The following is a 9,585-nucleotide window of genomic DNA, read 5'->3' on the forward strand; positions in this document are numbered from 1 at the left end:
ACACACACACACACACACACACACACATACACACAGAGAGATATATGTAAGGTAAGTATCATGTACGTTAACAGACAGAAAAGCTTTAACTGTAGAAGCGGAACAAAGACTTTAAGAGGATCCTTATTGACCTAATCATTATATGCAATAGTCTGCTTGTAAATAGGATATCCTATTTTTCATCTTAAAAATAAAGAGCATCCTATAACTTTTCAATGCACATTTTAGGCATTTTGCACAAGTAGATTAAAAAATACGAATATAATCCAATAAAAACAACTGACTTACATTCAGTTTCACTACAGTTACTGTTGGGTAAAAGGTTTGCGTTCTTACAAATTTCCAATGTACAGATAGAAATACAAGAACAGAAGGATGGCACATCCTAGAGGCCCTTCTTTCTGGAACACCCCCAACAAATTACAATGCAAGAAGTCATCTGTTTTTCCTGTGGTCTGATAAAATGCAGTGCAGTTCCTTCCAGAGCATATAACAGTCTTCCTAGTCTCATCATTATGTTTGGGTCTCCAACTCCCCATGGGCTGCTTATAAATGCAAGGACACTTGTTCAGTACGCAGCTGAACTAACATACTTGTTAATGTGACACATGTACACAGTATCTTTACACTATCACCCTGGGTATCTTCCCATATGGCCCACAGTGGATAAAAGAAAAAAGCAAAACACTGCAGTGCAGGTTTTACAATGCAAAACCGGAAGTCAAACGTGGGCTCTATTTGTCCCTTGAAAAACCAACTACTTTTAACATGATTATTTTGTTTAAAAAGGTAAAAGGGATCGGAAATCCATAGAAATTGTGTAGAAGTACAACTTCCACTCGACTTTACGAGGCAGGTAACCTGGATACTAAACCCTGGGCAACTCTGCATCATTTTTATGAAATGGTAACAGAAAAATCGGATGTCTGATTATAAAGAAAGTCTGCAACAAAAAGTTAAAGCTGCTACTATTTTAAGCACTTCTTACAATTTCACAGTCAATATGGACAAATGAAGTGTCTAATATGTGCTATATTTGTGAACATAAAATGTGTATACTAAAATGCTAGACGTAGTCACCTACCAATCCAAAATATTGAATTTGGGTGCTGAAATCACTTTCATGGCTACACATGTATAAAATGCAGCACCTAAGTATATCAGAATCTTCATGATTTAGATAATCGGTGATTCGGCCGCTTTACAACAAATGCAATGTAAAGCATCAGCATGGTTTCTCAACCATGGTCCTAAGGGCTCAACTGTCCTTCATGCTGTAGATTAACATCTGCTCCAGCACACCAGATTCAAAGCACTAGCTTCTGGGTGCCACCAGGGGTGGAGGAGGCATCCTTACTTCCAGGTCAGATAAGTTGCAACAGGGAAGGGACACAAACCTCGTGGAAAGCCTTTCCATGATAGTTAAGGCAATTATTTCTCCAAAAGATGAGCATCATATCAAATGACATGAATTAGAGGTCTTTTAAAGTTTGCATGTCTCTGAAGATGGATCAGCAAAAACTTCTCACATATACTGCACTTTGTTGTGATTCATAATGAAAACTTGTCAGTTGTTTAGGCTACAGTCAACATAGACCAAGGATGACAGATTGAATGCAGCACAAGCTTGAATAAACAGTTACGATGGCTTAATTTGTCAACTAGCAGATATATATATTTTTTTACTCAAACTAATTCAATGCTGGATAAATTCTCTGCTTTAAAAAAATCAAGTAAGAGCTGCTTGTGCTTTATAGATGAGCACTATTTCTGCTTGAAAAGGCATTAAATACATTTCAACAGGTGGCAAAAGGATGCAAGAAGGGTTCTCAATATTTTAAAAAGCCCAACAAATTAATACTATTTCTTTTCTCAAACAAGGACACATCCTACATATAGATATATCTATAGACATAAACATTGTGTTATCAGTGGGACAAAGACATATCCAACATTACATCCCACTATGTGGGATTGTCTTTCATAGTTCTATAAATACCACCAGTAACCTGTGGATGCCACCAACACAGCAAATGGGAGCAAATCCATCCACAAGGTGGTGCCAAAAATTAATCCGTCCTCCCCACTTCTTATGACCATTACCATCAGATTTATGAGGAGAAAAAAAGTCCACCCTTCAACTGTGATCAGAGCGCTTACACCAGCGTGCACCACAGATCTGCTGTCCATCGGCCACAGGATGAATTTACGCGCTGATCTGTGTCACTTTCTCTCTCTGCGCTCCTCCATCATCCGTCACGACTGAGACATCCTCTGCCTCCTGACTAATGACTTGTGTTCTGCTCTCCCTGCCACAGAGCACAGCTTCCATTCTGCCCAACATGCAACAATTTGCGCACAGCCAGAAACCACAAGACAACTATAGCAGCTTGGATATAAAGAAACCATCCAAGGACTTAAAGCAGGGGGATGTCATTCATTAGTTAGCAGCCTAATAGTAATATAGATAACTATTAAACTTATCCTGCATGAAAGCAGTGTCTAAAGCTTATTCTATGTTGGCGCAATCTTTGTATTTTATAAACTGATATGCTTTGAGACGTGGCGCATTTTCCATTGGAAAGACTCACCTTTGGTGCTTCTTTTTCCTTGTTTTAAAATCTATTTCCTCTGAGTTTGGCGCAGGTCTGCGCGCTTCTGTGCACAGAAATAACGAAGAATTGCAAGAAAAGCCAGTAATTGCAGACTAACTCAATCCTTTCCCCCTTAGGTCAGTGGATCTCCCGCAGCTCGACACTCTCAGGACAGATTCAATTTGTCAGCGATAAAGATCAACAGCAGTCCGGGGAAATCTCCTTTTTCTTTTTCTTTTTTCTTTTTTGGAGGATCAGATGTTTTCCCACTTTCACGGGACAGAGGTAGAAAATGAGAAGGGCGGAAAATCCGTAGGAGTTTGATGATATCCCTCTCCTATGTTTTATCTCCAATAGAAACAAGTCCCCTGTTCTAACCGGTTAAGACTTTTGTTGTTGTTGGTTTTGTTCTTTTTTTTCTCCCCTTCAGAATCTGATGGGCCATAAGAAGTGGAGCCTCGGCGCCGGTGATGCTGCGTAACCCGCATCCCACTGAGCGCAGAGCGCAGAGCAGAAGCAGCTGATTCCTGTCTGTACGCGGAGCTCCTCTCAACAAACACCTCCTTTTTTACGTCTTGCGCTGTGGCTCGATCCACTGCGGTCTGCAAAGGAGGTTTAAAGCAGACTGAGGTGCGGATAAGGTCCGTGTTTCTGTTCCTCTCGTCCTCTCTCTCTCTCTCTCTCTCTCTCTCTCTCATGCGAGGAAATTCGCCCTCAGAAAGGAGATGATCGGTGCCTTCCTCACTCAGACTGCTCTGCTGTGCAATGGAAAACTCTCTTTATACAAGCGATGCAAACTAACAGCAGGTGGATGCAGTCTGCATGCAGAAAAAAATGGTTTCAAGGAGAAAGTTAAAGGTGACATGTCCAACAGGAAGCCAAAAATTGGATTTGGGGTTAAACCAAAGTTGTACTTGTTTTATTTATATTTTGACAACATCATAGCTAAAAGAAAATCATGCTTATGTAATATTTTGTATCTCCACATAAATTATGTCAGATTTCGTATCTATTTGATTGAAGATCTTGGCTCATTTGGTGGCCATTTTATTGTATACGTTAACTTTTTTATTTTTGATAAGGGTGGCCAGGCAATAACCAATGTACACTGAGGGGTGGCCCAAAGTAGATAGGCACAAGAACCTCAGGGTCAATCTATGCTGTTCCAACAGGAAAATTAACGAGCAAAACATCCATATTTTCTAAATAAGGACAAACTATACTTTCTTTGCTAACAAATAGACAAATGAAGCTCTAGCGAAAGTTCAATTGAAGAAACTCTGGCTTACCTCCATCCAATCAGAAGCTGATCAGTCTCTGACGCGAGCCAATCAGCTTTGAACTACTCCACCACGAAGCCCAATCAGCATCCTGCTTTCACTTTAAAAGCGCCTTCAAACGCAATGTCAGATTTTGATTCAGACGACAATTCACCCACCTCCATCCCCTTCTCCGCCATCGTAGCTGAATCGTCCTCCATGACATGACTCCTACCTCAACCTCATCAGTGAGTATTAATCCCAGTTGTCACCATCCCTCATCTCATTGCAATTGATCCGGCAGAAGACCACCATGTTGAGCCCGGTTCTGCCAGAGGCTTCTTCCCAAAGGGAAGTTTTCCCCCCCAACGGCCCCTCAAGCCTGCCCAACAAGGAAAAGTCAAGGGAACCGCAACAACAAACAAGAACCCCAAAACCCCAAACCCCCAAGGAAACCCCCGGGCCAACCCCCCCAAGCCTCCAAGCCCAAAAATCAGCCCAAGCAGATCACCTCGTCAACCAGCTCGGATCAAACCACCACCAGTTTCAGGCCAGGGGGAACATCCCTATTCTCATTCATCTACTTATGCATGTTAAAGCATAATTCAGCATGAATGTTCCTGCCGAGGTCTGAGCGCCAAAGACTATACTTTCATATCAATAAAATTCTTCTAATTATCTTTTCTCTCTGTGTGAGTTTTTCAGATTGAAATATATTCAAACATCCGTGCTTTCTAGATAAAAGGTACAGTGGATAAAATTCTCTGTTTTCTTTCATTCTGCATAAAATTGATATTTACAAGTACTAATATCTACAGATATTGATTATTTAATAAGTTTTTATTAAAATATTTATGTATCTATGATTTTGCTGAAGACTCCTAGATGACTTGCAGAGACACATCATTTTTCTCTTTACCTCATAAAACGCAAAATCTAGTTCTGAAAAAAGCATGAATTCTCTACTTATTTTTAATGTTAGTATATTGATGTGCATAGTTAACCACATTGTTTTTGTTGTCAAGTAATTTTTAATATATGAAAAGTTAAAATGTTTTAAATTCTTCCACTTGAGAGTATTACGGTTGCCACCATCTGCATTAGAAGAGAAAAATGACAGGGGTGGCCATTGCCACCCCTGGACCCCCATCTAGCTCCACCCTTGTTCAGTCGTACAGTCACATGCAAACACTAATATTGGCAGGCTACGCTGTAGGCACAACCAAGGTGCACTGAAGGGTGCCTGAAAACTAGTAGGCGTTGTTTATAGATGTTGGAGATTGGCCTGTTTTTCAGTGTAGTCCTGTTTCTGTGACTGGCTGGATGTGCTCTCTTCATCCTCTGACATGCGAGCTGGCTCGGAGCTCATCTGCCTGGCTGTGTGTTTCCTGGACAGGGCCGCCTTTTACAGCTGCTTTTTGTATCTCTGTTTCTGTCTCCTTGAACCCCAGTCGGCCTCAGCAGATGTCCGCTCACACTGAGCCTGGTTCTGTTGGAGGTTTCTTCCTGTTAAAAGGGAGTTTTTCCTCTCCACTGCCGCTACAAGCATGCTTAGTGTGAGGGATTGCCTTTGAGTCAATGAGTCAATGTAATCAGCTGATTTTCTTTAGATAGAAAACTTTGAATCAATTTGACTGAATGATCTGGTCAACTGTAAAGTGCCATGAAATGACGTGTTGTGAATTGGCGCTATATAAATAATTTTTCCTAATAGATCACTGAAGACAGAGCAGATATTCATAAGCCCTTGCTAATAAAGCTACATACGTTTAAACATCTGTGCTCTTTAGATTTATTTATGGTTCAACATATTACATTTCATGTGTTATGCGGTTCTTTGTCTTTAAGTATAATTACTTAGAGGACTCCTATATGACTACATAGAGTAACTCATAATAAAATAATTCTTATTCCTTTTTAACTGTAGCATAGTGTAAATAATTAGATGCTGTATTTTTGTTGTTAGTTTTTTGTTAACATATTTAACGGAGAGCATTAAGTCGTCTGATTTCTGATGTTTGTGGTCACCAGGGCGCATCGGTAAGAATTTGCTTGTAGATGATTCAGATGTTCTTTATTAAACTTAAGTGTGTGGTTTCTGAATAGAGGAAGAAACATGACAAAGGAACATGAATTTACATTGCCAAAATAAAAGATTGACTCAAACAAAAATAGGTTCGAATTGACATACAATTTATGAAAGTTGGGTGCTTAGCATACTAGTAGGCAATTGGCATATGAAATACAGAAAATGGTGCTTAAAATTAGTAACATACTCTTTACAAAGGCTACATGAACAATTAAAGCGATATTGGGCTGCGTTCAAAGTGATACCGACTTTATCACACACACGTCTTCGTTAGATACACAACGTCTGACACCCTGGTCTTTGATTAGCTGCTGTGGCTGTCAATCAAAATTAATACCCAAATGGTCGTTCCTCACAATACTAACTTTAATGTCGAAGTTGGACATAACGGAATATGGCATCACTGCTGGTTCAGAAGACAATTGTTTGTTGGTTCCAGAGGTGGTGAATTACATCCCAGTGGAAACAACAAATGACCTGCTAAGGGTGGTCAATGACTGGGTTACGGGTGGCCATGGCCCCACTGGACCCCCCCTTAGATCCATTCCTGGACAGAAGCAAGCCCACCTGAACAGGCACTATAGGGTCCTGCTTTGAATTGAAATGAAAAAACATTTTACACATTTTATTAGCTCACAGCTGAACATGTCAAAATTGTGTATTGGGTTCATTAGACAAAATAACATAAGGTAGCACAATATTGTAAATGTAAAGACAAATTTTATATTTTCCATTTGTACAAAAAAAAAAAAAAATCAGGAATTTTGCAGAGGATTTCTGGTCAGCCCCCTTTACTTTGATACAGAGATAGAAAATATGGTGAAAACAAAAGGTGACCTAAACCAGAGAAGCAACTAAGACGCCCATACTGTCGCTAATTTTGAGGAGCTGTCGAGCTGAGGCAGGAGAATCTGTTGAGCGGAGAGTTAGTGTTGATGTACTGCTCAAATAAGTCCTAAATAAAATATTGGGCACAAAACTATGAAAACTGAAAACACAGTTATAGGAATCCATGCTTGCAGTTTATCACAACTGTAATCCAGACACTGCAAACATGGAAGTGATCAAACCAGAGGAAAAAAAAAAACAAATATATGTATGCAACATGCACTGAAAATTAACACAGCATATCACCTTAAGCACACCCCCTTTATAGAGAAATTTGATGGTAACATTATGATGTGAATGCATTTCTTCTTCAAATGGAAACCAGAAAGTTATCGCCTCAGTGAAACGTGGTGGTGGCAGCATTATGCTGTGGTACAGAAACAGGGGAGCTTCTGAGAGTAGATGGAAAGATGATTGAAGATAAATGCAGAACAATCCAGGAAGAAAACCTGCAAGAGATTGGAGAATAAGAAGGAGGCTCATTTCCCGGGGGATACAACAACCGGAACATACAGCCAGAGCTACAATGGGAGGATTTGGAACGAAAAGTGTCTCTCCATGAAAGGGACAGTCAGTCTACAAATATAAATCCAACTGTGGATTTGCAGAATTGCTTTAAAACAAAAGATGTTTCCCATCTAGGGAACAAGCAGAGATTTCAGATATCAAATGTAAAAATTCAAGTCATTCCTATGTATATTTTCATTTCTGTCAGTCTATCAAACAAAATCTCTACATAATAGATTCAAATTTGTGGTTGTTACACAAACAATTAAAATGGGTAAAGGGTTTGAATACTTTTTCAGGGCACTGGTCCTCACCTCTAAGCAAAGGATTTCTTTTTCATAAACCTAGTGGTCACCATTTATTTTTTCCACTAGAAAAAAAAAAAAAAAGTTGAAAGTATGTCCATACTCTGACAGCTAGATGAGTCACGGACACAGTGGACAAATGTCAATTTAAATACCGAACTCTGCACTGAAAGGTGAAGGCTGTAAGTCATTAAAGCGGAGAGCGGACAGCTCGGAGAAATTTGTCACCGCGACTCACCAACCCACCCTCAGTACACCGACGGATCGAGCCATAAAACCGACACGAATCATGACACACCACTCGCATAACAGCTAAGAGGAAAAAAAAGTGGTTATGTTTGCATTGTTTGACACCATCCTGATTCACAGAACCCACAATTCCTTAGTCATACCAATTAGCTCTGATTTTATCATGGTATCTTAAAATATGAACAATTCAAACACGTGTAAGGAAAAATATTTTACTGAAACAGTCTTTTTTCTGCTAACTCAATCCAGAGTTATTTTTTCAGTTATTTTGTCTACACAGCAGGCAGCCTTTCTTCCTTTAAAATCCCTTAGATGAAAACTGCATCCAATTCCTGCCTCTTACTTATTTTTCTTTTTGCCATATGCAACCAAAAAAGCATTTTTCCTTAAACAAAGACTGCTTGGTATTAAAGAAAACTGTATTTGTATTTTGTTAAAAAAAAAAAAAAAATCTTGTGAACCTATAAAGCCAAAATAATTCAAAATCATTTTCTTAAATGGTAAATATCTCCCCCTTTTTACATCCATCAATAATCATAACTTAAAAACTGAAAGTCAAGTATTGCAAGATATCACATTTAGGATGATGGATCTGCAGTTAATGTAAAAGTGATCTTTTAAATCGCAAACCTATGTCCCCCCGAGTTCTCAGGTATTAACTGCACTCATCCAATTTAATATAAGAGTGTCTCAGCAGACGACTTTGACCAGTCCTTCGTCCCGGTGATCCTGTTTTCCGCTGCGTAACACATGGAAATTGTTTTTGCAACCTTTACATCAGGCAAAAATCTCTCAATATGAAAGATGGCTTCAGTGCTTCTTTCAGATAAAAGGGGAATTAACAATGGACCTGTCTCCAGGCTGTCTTTTCTGGACAAAAGTCTGTGATCTCCTTACTGCTTGCCAATTACATCTTCCTACTTGTCACTTTGATCATCAAGGTTACTCTAGAAGGTTTTAAGGCTAAACCTGGGTTCCAGTGTCTTACCAAAGAGAATTTAGCACACTAGAAGGATTAAGGTTTGAGCAAGAGTGTCCTGTATTTAAGACCCGTCTCAAACAGAACCAGTATGTTTACAGCTAAATATGATTAACGTATCTAATAAGCTACAGCTTTAACTGCCTGATTTATCCCAATAGGCATCTTTGCTTGCTATAGTTTAAGTGTTTATAATGGGGTTGGTTTGAAAATGTTCCACATTTCCTCTACAGATTTCTCACAGTTCAGTCTCCATCTTCTGTTCCTGCCCATTTGTTTCTAATTTTTTTTGTTTGCATTTTCCACTTTCAAGGTACACTGCATTCAGATTACAGCACATCCGCTTTGATTTTCTTTTGCTTTCTCTAACCGTGACAATTCTTTATGATTATGCTTAAAATCTTTAGAAAAACTAGACAGCAGAAGCAAAGCACATTTGTGGCCACACAATGAGTTGAATTCTAAATTATTTTTAACAAAGTTTAACTATGTTTCTTTGCTTAAGCTGATGAATCATTGGAATAACTAAATTTAATTGATGGCAGTTTTTCTATTCAATACATTTTGGCTTGCTGAACCAAATCCACATTTATCTGTATGGTGTAATTCTATTGATTTAAAATAATTTTAAAAGGAAATCAACAGAAATCAAATGAACATTTTGCCAAATAAAAAAAGTTATTAAAAGAAAATTGTAATATCGCTATCAGACCCA

The 9,585-nt window shown here is 38.9% G+C and overlaps 1 protein-coding gene across 3 annotated transcripts in view; it reads right to left on the reverse strand.

The window, feature by feature from the left end:
• grik4 (glutamate receptor, ionotropic, kainate 4) overlaps nucleotides 1-3,278 on the reverse strand; it is a 461,142-nt gene extending 457,864 nt beyond the window's left edge. For all 3 annotated transcript variants that reach the window (XM_015380401.1, XM_015380400.1, XM_015380402.1), the window contains exon 1: nucleotides 2,592-3,278. The gene's annotated coding sequence lies outside the window, so the exon portion shown is untranslated. The remainder of the gene's footprint in view (nucleotides 1-2,591) is intronic.
• Nucleotides 3,279-9,585: the final 6,307 nt, after the last annotated feature.

The sequence above is a fragment of the Cyprinodon variegatus genome, unplaced genomic scaffold (genome assembly GCF_000732505.1).
Source record: "Cyprinodon variegatus isolate N-32 unplaced genomic scaffold, C_variegatus-1.0 Scaffold213, whole genome shotgun sequence".
NCBI lineage: Eukaryota > Metazoa > Chordata > Actinopteri > Cyprinodontiformes > Cyprinodontidae > Cyprinodon > Cyprinodon variegatus.